Source organism: Bemisia tabaci, chromosome 8 (genome assembly GCF_918797505.1).
Source record: "Bemisia tabaci chromosome 8, PGI_BMITA_v3".
Taxonomy (NCBI): Eukaryota; Metazoa; Arthropoda; class Insecta; order Hemiptera; family Aleyrodidae; genus Bemisia; species Bemisia tabaci.
Genome location: NC_092800.1, coordinates 16,403,981 through 16,420,411, shown reverse-complemented (window position 1 = coordinate 16,420,411; position 16,431 = coordinate 16,403,981).

The following is a 16,431-nucleotide window of genomic DNA, read 5'->3' as shown; positions in this document are numbered from 1 at the left end:
TCGAACAGTTAAAGAAAAGAACGTATACATAAAGAGTGATCAGTTGGCCTGCCCTTAAGGGCCGTCCCTAAATTACATATGACCCTCTTTTTCGGCATTTTTTACAAGAACTGAGTACATTCATGTCAAAAATAAGTCAAATACGTGTTTTATAAACATCGGATCGTAACAATTGTAATAAATATGATCCTAGACATTTCAAGTTCATAGGTTCACTGCCTTTTTGCGCCGTAAGGACTTCATGAACTGGATAATCTGCGGGTGTCTGAAATTTGACAAATTTCGTGTTTGAGTGGAATCCACTGAGTGAACTGATCACGAGGAAACCCTGGGTTAATAAATTAAACAGTTATTGTAGAATTATATGACTAAATGATCTAACCTGCTGAAATACATAAGCTTGAATGGGAAATGCCGCCAAATGACGTCACTAATAAGAGCATTTTCTCACTTTTGAATCTACATTCATGCTATTTCCCATATCGGACAAAAATTATGAAAAATAATGCAAAATCAGCTCTTCAAACATACTGAGATGAAGCGATAGAAAATGTCCGTGCAAATTCTCCCTCCATACCCTCACTGTAAAGGTACTTTATCGCCGTTTGGACTTTTTTAAACCCCCTAGAGCTTATCAACTGTCAAAAGCTACTCACGAGACCCGAAACTGACCTCAAACCCGGCGTATTTTTCGGGGTCGATCCGGCAAAGGCCCGGAGTCCCGGTCCCGAGTTCTGATCCCGGAGCCGGGAGATGCCATTGTCCCGGGCGGTGGCGTACAAAGCGCGAGCTTTTGTTATCCAATCAGACTCACCCCCCGGCCCCTTTGTTCGGCTCCGCGGCCGGGCACTCCACACTCTATTTACGGAATGAGTGAAACACTTTAAATGATATTAAATACCAAATCATATTAATAAACCCTCGGGCAGTCCCCCGATCCCTGATCCCGAATCTAAGTCAATTTCCTAATTTTCCACGCCTTGTTGAGCCCCGATGCGATGCTGCACTTGTCTGCGAGCCGCAGTGTTTACGGGTGCAGTCGACTGCATCAGCCACATATTGTCCGCGTTTCGTGCTCTTACACGAGCGATCCGGGATCACGCTATGCCACTGGTTGCTCCAACAAACTGCATTAATGGAGATGTGGCATGTGTGAGGGATTTGCGATTTGACTGTTGTTTTTTACGTAAAAGTAAAAGTTCGCGAGAAACACGATGGTGCCTCTGGTTTTCTCTAAAATCATCTCCTAAGCTCAAAAAAAGCTCTCAAAGTGAGGCCAAAATGGAGAGGATATCCCGCCCTACCCTGAGAGTCCACCTCTACATCAAAACAAACCCTCCATGCAAAGATAGGGAGCAAATACATTGACAGGGCTGGCACTTCATTTGGGGACTCCAAAACTGAAAACACGGCAACCTTGCTAATGTATTTGCTCCCTATCTTTGCACGGAGAGTTTGTTTTGATGTAGAGGTGGACTCTCAGGATAGCGTGGGGTATCCCCTCCATTATGGCCTCAACTTGAGAGCTTTTTTAAGCTTGGGAGTTGATCTTAGAGAAAACCAGTGGCACCATTGTGTTTCTCGCGAACTTTTACATAAGAAACAACAATCAAGTCGCAAATCCCTCAGACATGCAACATCTCCATTCACTTTGGCACAACGAAAGTTTGGTCAACAGTGGGCTTTAATCAGAGACAAGAGACCCTCCACTGCACCGAAAAAGAAGTGTCCGAAAACTCATGAAATGCTGATTTACTCGCTACATCAATTATTTTTACATCTTGACATTGCCAAAGTAACTGCTGTCGTGAGTGATTCAGCATTTTATAAGTTCTCGCACATTTTTTTTACAACCAGGCAGGGCCGGATTTACCTATTTGCCGTCCCTTCTTATTTGTTTTGAAACACCGATACAAACCATCAAGTGAACGTGTCTGAAGAGGCAGGGTGCATAAGACACGTTTACTCGCGTTCGGCACATTTTTGGTGAAAGCCCTGTCAACACTAGCAAAAGTTCCCGGAACTTTGTGCGAAAATTAAGTTCCGTAAACCTATCTCTGTGTGGACGAGGCCTTACATTTATAAAAAAAGAACGAGTAAATTATGGAAGAATAAACATGAATGTGGTTTAATATTTTTAATTTCCGCCACCGCGCCAACCGCACTGTTAGGCGCAATGCGTGAAGTATCTCTACAGTCTTGTAGGCGCTATGCGTTTCACGCGCCGATCGCTGCTGACCGCACTACGTCTGACGCAATGCGTGACGTATTCATGGAGTCTTGTAGGCGCTAATACGCGTTTCATGCTGACCGGCGCGCCGAGAGCTTCTCCTTTCCATCTCAAGTCCACGTCATCATTGCTCTCTGCGCCGCGCCGCTCCGGGCCAAATTGCGTGTTTGGATTCTCGCTCAACTTCTGTCTCTTGTATCACCGAAAGACGAACAAATTAGAAATTACTATACTTTAACTCTCAGGAAATGAGAGCTTTTTTCGCCTTTTCTCGTTTGTAATTTTTTTTTTGAATCAGATTTTTTTCTTCATAACTTCATTTGAAACAATGGAGAATTTGCACGCAATTTTTTTATTGCTTCATCTGAAAGTGCCTAATGAGCTGAGTTCGCAATATTTTTCATAATTTTTTTCTGACATGGGAAATTGGAGAAAAATTGATTTAAAAGTGAGAAAATGCGCCGCCTTGTGACGTCATCTGGCGGCATTTCCCATTTAAACACATGTATTTTAGCAGAATCGGTTATTTTGTCATATCTCCTCTAATAATCGCTCAATTTATGAATCAAGGGTATCTTCGTGTTCAGTTCACTCAGAGGATTCCACTTAAACAGGAAATTCATCAAATTTCAGACCCTTGCAAATTCTCCATTGCAACATTTGCCGCCCACCTGAATTTGCCGCCATGAGCCGCGGCCCACGTGGCCACCTCCTTAATCCGGCCCTGCAACCAGAATGTTAAATCTACTCCACTATTTTTTCGTTGTGGCCACTTGGTGACAGGTGGAAGCTAATTGTGAAAATTGTCTTCAACACAAGAGACTTTTCATACAATTTGTCCGCAATTTAATCTAAAATATCTGAGAATTTCAAGGAAAAATGTGCAAATGTGCAAATGTGTTTCAAGGAACAAGGTAGCCCTTTTTTTGTAGCCCTTTTTCTTGTAGACCTACTGTCCGTAAACCGCATGAATTTACTCAAAAATACATGGATTATCCAAGGAAATTTGGCAACTCTCGAATGTTCATACGGCGTTTTTCCTTAGCGCGGCAGTTCTCCGCGGGGACATTACATCCATCGAACTTCGAAGACGACCATGAAAAGTGAGGTCAACGTAAATTGTGACGTCATGAGGATGGTATGGAAGGGTGGAGGGGACGGAGGGGGTTGCAAGTCCAAGCTCTTGAGGATCGCATCGGCTGAAGAGATGCACTCCGAGAAAGCGGCGGATATAAAAGCGGGCGAGTAATCATTGATAAGCATTCGTCAAAGAGAAGAAGAAGAAAAAGAGGAAGAAGAAGCACAAGAAGGAGGAGGAAAAAGAAGCTTCGAGAGGCAATGAGGAGCACAGGACGAGAGACCAGACCAAACGTTCAACGCGACGCTTTACAACGTTGTCAAGCCGATGGAAATCCTGGATATTCTCTCGAAGTGCACACTCATAGGGGGTTCCTGCTTGGACCACGTTAAGCAGAAAGGAACCAAACCACATCAGCTATTGCCAAATTTAATTGAGATTTAATTTTTTACGTGGAAACGGTTGTGCGGATTTTTGAGCAAATTTCAGTGAATTTTCTGCACTTTACGAGGCAAATCCCTTAAAATGTTCAAAGGAATCCGCACAAACGTTTTTTTTTTGTGAAAAATAAAAGTGCCCGGTTTTTGGCAATAGCTGATGTGACTTGGTTCCTTTCTGCTAAGCGTGGTCCACTTAAAGCAAAGAAACTTTTGTTGAATATAAGAAATGTTGGATGTTCCGCAGTCCGCAGCCCGCGTGACAAGATATACATTTAAAAACAATTAAAACAGCGGGTAACAAGGCTTTTTTTTAACACAATTGACCAGGGTGTCTTGGCTCGAAACACTGCAGCCTTCTTCAGTTGAATAAGAAATGTAAAAAAAAATGTTAAAACATTTAAAGCATAGTACGAGGTTGTAGTACCTTCCCAGACGAGATTTTTAAAGTTCCAGTTTCGTTGACTACTTGATGGTTTGTTTTTAAAAACAATTTCAGATGTTTTGATAATGGAAGGAGAGTAAGGTGAAATTTACTATGATTGGAGTTCCATTTTATTTAAAAGGGATTTCTTTCTGCAGATTATGAAATGGAGAGTATTTCTTGGTGTCTTCACAAAAGTCAAAGAAAAAAATAATTCTCCAAAACGCACAAGTTATCCTAAATAAAAAAGATGAATCTTCCCGACTTCCTTTCCACTGCGTCCTGAGCAGGACATGCATCAAAATATGACATCTTTAACGGTGTATTTAAACCTGGCTTCAATTTTCTTTTAGATTCGTAAAATTATGACTGTTGAACCAATAATTGAAAATAGAATTGCCTCTCTGCTGATCATTTGCAATCTGCAATCTCTCTGCAATCTCTTGCTAAGATTGTTAGAGGGAAAATTTCTTCTCATTTTAAAGTTTTCCAAAACCGAAACAAAAAAAATCTCTGACTTTCATTAATCGATTCGCAGACCGGCATCGAGAGATGGAACGAATCCACGCGTGATTTTCAGCTTATACATTTGTGACTATTGAAACTGAAATTAAAGCATAATTTCCTGGACATTTGATGCATTGCCAACACGTGTCGAGGAAAAAAAGCTTTTATTTTCTAGGGACTCCTCGAGCGACAAAATGCAACAAAAAAAAAGTCCAGACTTTTCCGAACAATAACACATGCATCTAAAAGCAGCACTGATTCCACTCTAAATTTAAAACTGAATTTAGTTTTCAATAAGATTTAATGCAAGGCCGACACGGAAATCAAAGTAATCGCATTCCGATTTAAAATTAGACTACATTTTGCAATTGGAAACTACATGTTTTGGCTCATTTTAGAAATAACATATGTGCCATCACTTTCTCTGTGCAGAGAGGTGCTTTTACGGATGGGACAGAAATTTTAGTTCTTTATTGCAAAATGATGTCCAACTGTCAGATGTTTTTATATCTTTGCTCATGATATCTTGTGAGATAGAGGAAAATCAAGTGAGTGGAAAAAGTTGCTATTTTTAACGAAAGCTCCCGACATTTGCCTGTTTTCCTTAACGCCTTTGGTTACAGTTTTTCCTCCTCGCGCGTCCAGCGAAACTCGCACTTTTGGTTTTCCTCCATTACTCTCCGTTTTCCTACGCACAAAAGAAGGAACCTATGGAAACATAAAGCCAGATTGATATTCCACTTTGATCTACGTATGATCACAATTATTGGTGACTATCTAAACGAAAGTCAGAGCTTCAGAGTGCATTGAGGATAATTTTTTCGAAGATGCGACTTTTCGCAATGCGTTACGCGGGCCAAAAATTCGGAATTTGAGTAATTTTCTAGTATCCGAAAGAATAAGTTGCAAACGAACCGCGTAATATTTGGACTATTAAAGAACGAGAAGTTCGCAATTCAACGAATTTCAGCCCAGACATGGTGGTTCAAAACATTAATTTTTAAATGTATAAAATTTAAATGCGGATTCATAAATGCACCTATATCAGTTTTAAAAAAAATTATAAATTATTTTTCCCTGTTCCTACCACAAAAATCACTATGAAGTTTATTTTTAACTCTCCCATCCATCCTTTGAATGAAGAGAACTATTCGATAACTACCCGATATCCCGGGTTGATATTTCTGTGATTGTTTGATGTTTTTAGCCTCGGTCTCCCTTTTTCATGTGCTTTTTTTCGGACTTCGGTTTAATCTTGGTGTTGAAATATTCCGGCTACTTTTGTGTATCAATCTATTCTGTGATTTTGCACACTATTCTGACATTGCCAACAAAAAATGCCTTAAAAATATCCGAAAGTTGCCAAACTATCCTCGATAAAAGTAAATTATGAATATCTCGTTTCGAAATATTCAAAACCTACATGAAAGTGCGAGTAGAAGTTCGTGGAAGATTGGGAGAAAAATATTCGAAGCTTCCTTTAAAATTATGATTTTATATATATAAAAAAAAAAAAAAAAAAAACTGGACAACGCCTAAAGGTTGAAATGGTGTTTTTCCTAAACACGGCAGTATTTTATTGCTCCACTCTGTCGTGCTAAGGAAAAAGAACGCCGTATAAGCCTTCAGACGTTGCCAAATTTCTTTTGCCAAAACTCCAATTGGTCGGTAAACTTATGTACATATTTCTTCCAATTTCCTAGATAATTTTGTTCGCAGTTTCGCCTAAAGTTCCTGAAAATTAAGAGGAAAAATATTCATAACTTTCCTTAAAAATAAACATTTCATGGAAAGAAATTTGGCAACTATCGAATGTTCATACGGCGCTTTTCCTTAACACGGCAGCATTAGAGCATTTCGTACACAAATCCAAAAAATCCAAAATTTGGCAACAGAGGGCTCGGCTGCCCGAGCTGGTGACTCGTCTAACCCTTAAAACAGCACGATCTCTATTGATTAGTGGTGGAGTCCCGTCTAGAGCGGCCGTCGAGAGGTTCCCATGTCTCTATAAGTGTTTCCCACATATCGGGGTCCCCGCCCCCTCCCCCTCCTCCCCCCCCCCCCCCCCCCCCCCCCTCGCGACTCCGACCGCGATTTAAGACCTCTTCAGAACCGCAGAAAACACTTGACAGTTTCCCTCAAATCGGGGGAGGGAGGGGGCGGGGATTCAACTCTTCCTCTGGAACTCGGGAGTGCCCCCCCCCCCCCCCCCCCGCGGACCGTGCGCTCGAGTGTTTTTCTCACTTTCTCCTCGGAGCTCGCTGCCTTTTTTTTAGGCTCCCCCATTAGGCTCCTGAACTTGCGGGAGGGTGGTTTCATAAGTCTAACTAAAGTCCCGGCCGCGGTGGAGGGTGAGGCGGTGTGGCAGGGATGGCAGAGCTTAAAATCCGTTACACACTCGAATCAATTTTCAAATGGATCCATATCCTGCTGCGATTGGAATTTCACAGCAAAGGAAGGACGTCACAAGAGTCGACCTGTCTCTTTCCGTCGAAAAAAAACGAAAATGCCGGCCAGGTTGGCCCAGTGGTCAGCGCGTCTAACTCTAGACCAATAGGTCCCGGGTTCGAATCCCGCGGTGGTGGCGACAAATTTTCATTAAAGTAAAGAATGGATCCGCAGGAACAGATTCCACTCGGCCTTAATCCCTGAAAATCTAGAAACTTGGAGCATGGATGTGCACTAACCCTAACCTGATGCTCAGAAGAATCCTCAAATGGATTGAAGACCTTAAATAACTTAAAACATTTTATTTAAAAAAATTCATTTCCGAGAAAATTTTAGGATATCATTCTTCAACTTTCAAACGTACCATATTAAATTCACGCGAGAAAAAGTTTCTTGGATCCAAAGTCCAGACTCTTAAAACATTTGACAAGAAAAAATAATTCTCTTTAATCAATCGCAGTTTTTTTATTGTCAAAATTAAGGGTCTGGACGATTCAAGAGATTTTTCCAGTATTGTGATTAAACTTTTTGAAGAAAATCAAAAAAAGGCAAACCTAGATTATCAAGGAAGATCGGTTCTCGTCGGTAAAAACTCAGACAGCAACGCGCGGCCGCTCATACGGCGTTCTTTCCTAGTCACAGCAATGTACCAGTGGCGTGGCGTGCTTTGCGATGTATCGATATTTCTGCCATTTAAACCTATAGAAAAGGATCGATTAACAGGGTGTTCGCAGCGAACACCTTAATAATCGATTCTTTACCATAGGTTTAAATGGCAGAACAATCGATACATCGCAATTCAAGCCACGCCACTGCAATATACGTCTTGCCGAACCGCCGACAGAGCTTTACCTCTTCCCCTTCCCCCGGAAAACCTGGATCCCCGCGCCTTATTTTCCGCGCGAAGCGGCTAGTCAAATTGTTTCACAATTAATTGGTTGTCACGTGATGGGCCGCCACCGGATTGGTTCCGCTCTTTGTTCGGGATTTTCAATCTGCACGCACACACGCACGCCAAGCCACGTACGTAAAAACGACAGACGCTCCGTTTGAGGTGCCTGGCGCTTAGGTTGTTTTACGGATGAGGCTCCGTGCAAGCACACACATGAGCGCGCTCGCTCCGACGACGCGCCGGCTCAAGGTTGCAACACATGCAACCAATTACAGGTTTAATGAGATTTTCAGAATGTATTTATGAGTGGCGATCGGCTCATGTGCGAGTCCATTATCTAGCGCTTCTGTGATGCCAAATTTTGACGTGGCTTCAAGCGTCCTGTCGCACTGGAGAAAAGTTCAGTCGTACGAACCGAATGCTCTTCCAGTATTCAATACCTTTCTGTAAAATTCGATACTATCGATTCAATGCATTCGATACTATTTCTACAAAATTCAATGCACCCTGAAATATCGAGGAAAATAGAAAATGGCAATTTTCGATTTACTTCAAACCGTGATGTGCATGCATGGTGCCTAGAATTCTTGACCATGCTCATTCCCTGATTTTTCCCTGATTTTCCCTGATTTTTAGGAGCTCATTCCTCGATGAGATTCCGACGTTTTATCCCACTTTTCCGGGATTCCCTTGGAAAAAACTACATAATTCCTCGAAGTTCTACGTATAAATTTCGAATTGTTTTAATTTTTCAACCGATTATTTGGCGCAAATTCAAATTTTCAATTCCAAAAGCGCTCCTGGTGTTTATATTATCTGGTCAATGGAAGCTTTTCTAGTATTATTATGACTTGAAGATTTAAATATGTCATTCAAGAGTTCAATGATGGCGGGTCAGGTGCAGTAACATAAACCTAAATTAAAATAATGAGAATGGATACGTGACACTCCCGCAAAATTTGAAGACGATACGGTCTATAAACTGAAGACGAGGAGATTCCTGAGTTTTAGAACACGTTCCCTAATTTTCCCTGAAATTTTTCATTCCCTAATGGATGCCCGGTTATCCCCGGTCCTAGACACCATGCGTGAATAGGTACAACATGGCGTCAACACTCTTGCAAAATCCAAGTCTTAAAGCACGGAAAACAAATCAAAACTCCGTTATTTTGACGCAATTTGACATAAAATATAATTTTCGATGAATTTCGAAAGTAACTAGGTTTTATGCTTCACGGAATAATAGCAGTTTGGTGCCTCTAAGATATATAATTTCCTCTATTTCCTCCTGTGCAGATTTGCCAACACTGTGCCCAGAGGTGTTGTCTTAGCCGCGAATCAATTTCTCGAGCCTGAAACGAGATTCAGGAGGCCGCGGGCCCTGCGCACGCAACTGCGTCGCCCGGTTCTCAGGGAGGGGACTGGGGGGAGTGAGGGGGGCATAATATCGGCATGGCGATTTTCCACGCGGCTCCGGGTTGGGCGACCCGACGGAGGGCCCCCGGGCCCGCGGGCCACTCAGGTGGTGCGCGGCACCCCGGGTTCCTGGAAACGCCGTCCGCCAACGAAAGACGTGTCCGAAGACCTTGAATATGGAAGCGCACAAAGAAGTCCCCAAACCGCGGGGCTCTTCATACTTTCGAGGGCTATCGTACATAAGCGTCAATGTCCAAATAGTCGCAGCGAGATTTGAAATATATCGGGGTGACCCGAACAAAATTGCAATACAAGCCTTCAACAATCGCAAAAAAGTAAGTTTTCGCACCAAATTGACCGGTTTAAGAGGAGAATCGGCCATTCTCATGAAATCCGGAATTGATGCGAAGTATTAAATTTTTTGGTGATGAACTTTTCTGGAATCCACTGTCTATATGGATAGCATTTTGCAAAAAGGAACCAATAGCATTCCAATGTTGCTAGGTTTAAGCCAGGGCCGGATTTACTTTCTTGCCGCCCATGAGCCGCCTGTATTTTGCCGCCCCCTTCTCATTCGTTTTGAAACATCAATAAAAACCATCAAATGAACGTGCCAGCGAGGGTGGGGTGCATAAGACGCGTTTACTCGTGTTGAACACATTTTTTGCGAAAGCCCTTACATCACTACTAGCAAGAGCTCACGGAACTTTGCGCGAAAGTTGAGTTTCGTAAACCTATCTCTGTGTGGACAAGGTCCTCCATTTATAAGAAATAAACCAAAAAATGAAAGAACAAACATTTTGGATTAATGAATTTAACTCCCGCCGCCGCGCCGCGCAGACCGCATCGTGTTTGGCGCAATGCGTGAAGTATTCCTACAATCTTGTAGGCGCTATGCGTTTCACGCCGACCGCTGCTGAACGTACTGTGTTTGACGCAGTGCGTGAAGTATGTGTGCAATCTTGTAGAGGCTAATCAGTGGAAAAAAAACACATTGGATCTATAGTCCAGACTCTTAAAAACATCGACAAGAAAAAATACTCTTGATTCAACCGAATTTTTGCTTAAATCAAGAACTAAGCCTCTTAATTTGAGCGGATTTCCTTTTGATTTATAAGCTTAAATCGGATCGAATCAAGAGTATTTTTTCTTGTCAATGTTCTCAAGAGTCTGGACTCTAGATCCAATGTGTTTTTTTTCCAGAGTACTTTTTTGCCGTGAGGTTTAAAAATAAGAAAAAAAAAATTCCTAAAATTTCGAGCACAGTCTTGAAGCATTCCTCGATATTCCGGCTTCCCTATTGGCCGAAAGTCCCCTCACACGGCTCTCCACCACCACCGAAGTCGGATCCTGGCCTGGTAAGCGGCCATCGCACACGTCGCAACGGACGCGTTTATGACTAATGGCCGTCAGCGGTGGCTACGCGCACACAATACGGGCCCGCTTAAAAAATCGATCCAAAAATGTCCGGGTCTAACAAGCCCCGCCGATGTTCCCGAAACCCGAGAGACAAAACGGGCGGCCACCATTTATCCCCGAGCGCCGAGCGAGCCCCCCGCTCATTTATATCGTCCGCGTCAGCTCAACGCTGCCGTTCTCAGGAAAAACCCCCTAAGAACCTCCAGACGTTGCCAAATTTCCTTCGAAAAATCACAAATTTCGGGGGAATTTACAAATATTTCTCTTCCGATTTTCCGTAGGATTTTGATCGAAATTTGACCTACAAACCCTGAAAATTTCAAGGTAAAATATTCATAACTCTCTTCAAAAATGAACAATTTCCGAAAGGAAATTCGGCAACGCTCAAATGCTCATACGGCGTTTTTGAATATCATGGCAGAATAACGCCCGCCCAGGCCCCGACTCGGGGTGCTAGGCACCGATTATTCAGTTTCCACCGCGCAACAGTGATTGATTCGCACCGGGGCACCATCAATCAACCCCTACCGCCCCCATGTACCCCCGTGTAGCCCCTCGTGCCCCCGTCTCGCTCGCGGCGTGCATTTTGAAGCGCGGTTGCAATTCGCTGGGGGCGGGGAGGAGGGGGAGGAGGCAAGCGCGGCGGTCGGACTCATTATTTTATCGGAATAATTTAAGGTGTCATTCGGGACGTCATTTTCTATGATTAATATTCGTCAGCCGCTCCGACGGGGTTTGGAGTGCCTGCTTATGGCGGGCATGGCGACTGCGTGAGAATGCGTCCCTGGCTGCACGGAAAAGTAAATGTGGAAGGTGGTGTAGCTAGAAATTTTTCTCGGGGGCAGAGGTCTAGTTGGGAATTTATAAAAACTGTATAAGGATAACATACCAAGATGCAATTGGATTGCATTTTGCAAAAAGGAACCAAGAGCATTGAAATGTTGCTGAAATTGTGCGACTCCTGAACATCCACAAAAATTTTCTATTTTACACGCTAAAAACTGTAAATTTAAGACAAAAATTACCATGTGAATTCCATATAATCGCATTATTACAGTAGTTTTATTTCTATGGATGAAGTTGCACAATCTTAGCAACACGGCAATGCTTCTGATCCTTTTTGCAAAATGCAATTCAATTATTGTTGGTATTCTCTTATTCTAGATGCATTTCGAGCTCGATGCTCATCATCAGTAGAATAGGTGGCAAATAAAATATATCTTTATCACCCGTTCTACTGATGATGAGCATCGAGCTCGAAATGCACTCTGAATATAGACATGCCAACAACAACTGCATCTTGGTACGTTGTTTTACAATTTTTATAAATAATAGATGCATCATGCATTTTAATTCTCCCAAAAATTGTAAAATGTTATTTTATACTATTTGCAACACCAAAAAAAGGATGCTAATTTAACATTCTGGATATGAAAAAGTATCCGACGACTCACAAAACGCTGAATTAACCGACGTAGCAGTTAGTTTTACATCTTGACGCTAAAGTAACTACTGTAGCGGTTAATTCAGCGTTTAATGAGTTGTCGCACACTTTTTTACATCCAGAATGTTGAATCAGCATCCTTTTTTTTGCGGTGAACATTCATTATTTGTAATTTCCGGAGATAGAAGACGGTCTGATGACCCATAACCCAATCGAAATACTTTACGGTGATATATTTTTTACATAATTTTCTATGATTCATTTTCGTCCAACTTTTAGTCACGGCCTTTTATGCGAAGTTTTGCGGGTGGACTTGGTCAACTTTTACCATCAGATCGACGGAGTTGCAACCCATTTGGAGAAACCCGTTCTGCTGAAGTCAAGATCTAAATTCAGTTATGCTTGATGAATTTTTGCATGAATGAAAGTCCCCCGACAATTCTGGTACATAAATGAGATTTTCAATTGTCTCTGATTTACCATTTTGAAATTCTCGAATATTCCAATAATATCGAAGCATCCTTATCGCCTCACCCAAGAGCGCAAAGCGCTCAAGGAACCAGCCACGTAGCAGCCGTGAGTCTGGTACTGGTTCATCTCGCATCATCTCTCACCTCGAGAACCATAGCGAAGGAGATGAGTTCCTCTGCCGCTGGACCAATGGGCCGCTCAACATGGCCGTCTTGTTTTTGTTTTTGTTTTTGCTCCTAATAAACATTAACCGCTCATTGTTCGACGGCCGAGGGCCCCCCGCTCCGCCCCATCCCCCGCGTTCCCGACTCTACATTAGCATGCACGATGTTATCTGCCCCCCCTCCCCCCTTTTGGCCTTGCGCTCAGCTCCCACTCGTCGGGGCAAATTGCCCGAACACGCCCTCTGGCGGACGATTGACGATCCACCATGGCGAGCACAGGTTCGTTTTTATTTCGTTATCGACGACAACACGACCCGAGTGAACTTTTGGACTCGTTTTCATTGAAATACCTTTATACTTAGAAGTTACCGAAAGTGCAAAAATGAAGGGCTTAGAAGAAAAGAGAGATAAAGGCAGTTTGTGAAAGAATTGAGATAATAATGATTCCAACTAAAACTAGTCTTAAAATGGACGTATTTCTGCCAAACGGAACTATGTGCATTATGACGTGAGCCTTGTTATGCATTTATTCTTATAGGTCTCAGGGCTCATGTCTTAATGCACATAGTTCCGTTTGGCAGAAATACGTCCAAATATGTTCTGCACTGAAAAAAATAGGGCAGTTCTTAGGGCTCCTGCACTTTCTTTGTTACAGCAACAGGAGTTATCGTTATGTGGACAGCGTGCTCTATTCTCACGACAGAAAAGTTCTGTAAGTATAGAAAAATCAGGATCCCTGTAAACCGAAGCGATCGGTTTTGTCATCAGCACCAACTATTTTTTTGCGGGTAAGACTAATTCATTACTAAAATTCAATATTTAAGCAGCAAAAAGTGAATTTGAACTTTCTTTCCACCATGAGGCTCCATGTACTTTTGAGCCGTTACACGCGTATTTTTTGAAAAGGCAAAACCTATACCTATTCCATTTGCCCTCAAAGTTCGTCACATGAAATTTTGAGGTTAGTAGCGTCTGAGCACAGAAAATGACAAATATCGGATCCACTGATTCGGGGAGTGGGACCGCAAAGCGATCAAGAAGCGCAGCCCTCTGGCATTTTAAATGAAACGCGACGAGGAAAAATTAGGAAAGAGGATCGCGCCGGGACTCGCCCGACGGGAGGTAGGAAAATATACATTTTGATTAAAAGAGAAAATTTTCTCGCGCTATTTTTGTTTCGCCGGTAGTAAACCTGAGCGGGGGGGAGGGGTGAGTATCGGAGATAATATCAAGTCGCAAGGAGATATCGGGGAGGGGGGGGGGGGGGCTCATTTCATAGAGAAAAAAGATTAAAACGGAGCGAGGAAACGGAGGAAACTTTGGTTTTCAAAGGACTTCGAAATTACTTTCGGGATAAGCTGGATTAGGGCGACAGAGCGACGTTGCAAAGGCGGATTATGAAGATTGTTTCTTTCCGAGCAGAAAACGCGCCGCGCCGCGGGACGGGTTGCCAAATCCGTCGCCGAACGGGCCCTCCGAAACGCCGATCGCCGGATTTCGCTGAAAAATCGTCACTTTTCCGGCTTTACTCGGTGTAAAATATGCCTATTTTATCGCAAAATCTGGCAACCTTGGTGGTGACACGCTGAGACGGGCCGCCAAGCGCGCCGCGCTTTGCGCGAAATTGATGGCGTCGCACACGATGAGATTCGAATTCAAAACCTGGCTAAAATCACCTTTTTTAAAAGTCACTTGTACCTTTGATCGGTCACCTGGCTTAAATCAATTCCTTGTATACTGAAAAAAAAAACAAAAAAAACTCCGGCCGCGGCTTTACAGGCTAAATAGACGTACCGTTCGCGTACCGGGCTCAGGGGCCGGAAGTTCCGGGCGTAGCACCCAGAGCATTAAGCTACGGCTCCAGCACCCGGAACTTTCGGCCTTAGAGCCCAGAATGAACGGTATGTCTATATAGCCCGTAACATTTTTTTCAGCGCTCCTTTGTCCATTACAACCACTAGCTTCAACCAATAGGTACCGTTTGTACTTCTTGTGTCTTGTTGGTATATTGCTTTGACCATCAATTTCAATAATCGGCCCGCAGATGCACAAGTTTGCAGTCCTGGAATTTAAGGTGTGATCAAATTTTTAAGCCGAATACCTCCATGCGCGCCGCACAGTGGATCGAGTCAAATAGAGAGACCGGACATGAAATTTTTTACAGTAAAATTGCAAATTTTTATGTTTATTTCGTCCAATTTTGCATTTCAAGGGGTGCTTTGAGTAGAACATTTTGTGAGGAAACCGGTCATGGTTACGGTCATAAATATTTAGTGGTCCCTCGTTGTCGAACAGTAGATCGAGTTCAGGAGAGAGGTCGGACTTGAAATTTTTGACAAAAACCGCACATTTAAATGTTTCTTACGCGATATTTTAAAGTCAGGGAGATCCTTCTCCTAAAAATTTTGCGAGAAGACCGCTATTAGGACCTCAAAATTTTGTATAAACGGGAGTTATAAGCGTTTAAAGTTTCCAAATTTTGTCCGACCTCTCCTATTGACTCGATCCTCTGAGTCTAGGGGATGCTTCCTCTAGAAATTTTACAAGTAGACCAATGGTACCGCTTTTAGGACCTTAAGTTTTGCACAAACGGAGTTATAAACGTTTAGAGTTTCCAAATTTTGTCCGACCTCTTCCAGTGCCTCGATCCTCTGTGCGGCGACAGGGACCTGTGACAGGGGCGCGATCTGGCAGCTCGGCGGCGGAATTTGGTCGCGACAGGAAATTACTCGTGTCGTGCGGAGTCTTTGGGCTGGGCGAGTGCATCGGGCTGATGACGATTTTGATGAGCTGCGAGAGAGAGCTCGCTGACTTTGATGACCCGTCGCTAAGCCGAGCCGGAGCGTGTGTCCCGCCGAGATCCCACCGCGCCCGCTCATCCGATCGCTCCTAATCGAGGATTTAAAAGGCTCACACCCGTAATTTCATTCGCCAGGTTTCACTTGAGGACTTTCCAAAAAAACCAGATACCCTATGCGGAATCGCAAAAATAAAATTACAGTCTGTGCCTGTGTCGTTTGAAATGATATTAAAAGTATTTTAAATTGAATTCAGATTAATTCCATTAGTTTGTCGGGCCTTAAACCGACAGAACCCAGGCAATTTTTTAAAAAAATAGCAAATTTGGCAACAAAAATGGCTTTGGGGAGGGCTCAGGGCATCCTCCAAAAATTCTGAAAAGTATTGAGCGTTATTTTCATGTCAAAACGCAACTTTTTAGCTCTGACCATCTTGGAGTTTCGAAAAAAGTTCCAAAACGGTCCACCCTAGTGCCCCACCCCCCACCTGTGGGGGCCCCAAACATTTTAGGTGACTTTAAAAGTAGCTTACATTGAGCCATGAAAATCCCGAGGGTTTCTTTTTAAAATATGAACTAATTCATAAGTAAAATTTTAGTGGGAGTAAATCGGACTTTCGGGGCACCCTGCATGAGTGTAAGTAGCTATTATATCCTAGTTGATAATTACATCGACTGATACACCATTTAATTGAACAAGTTAT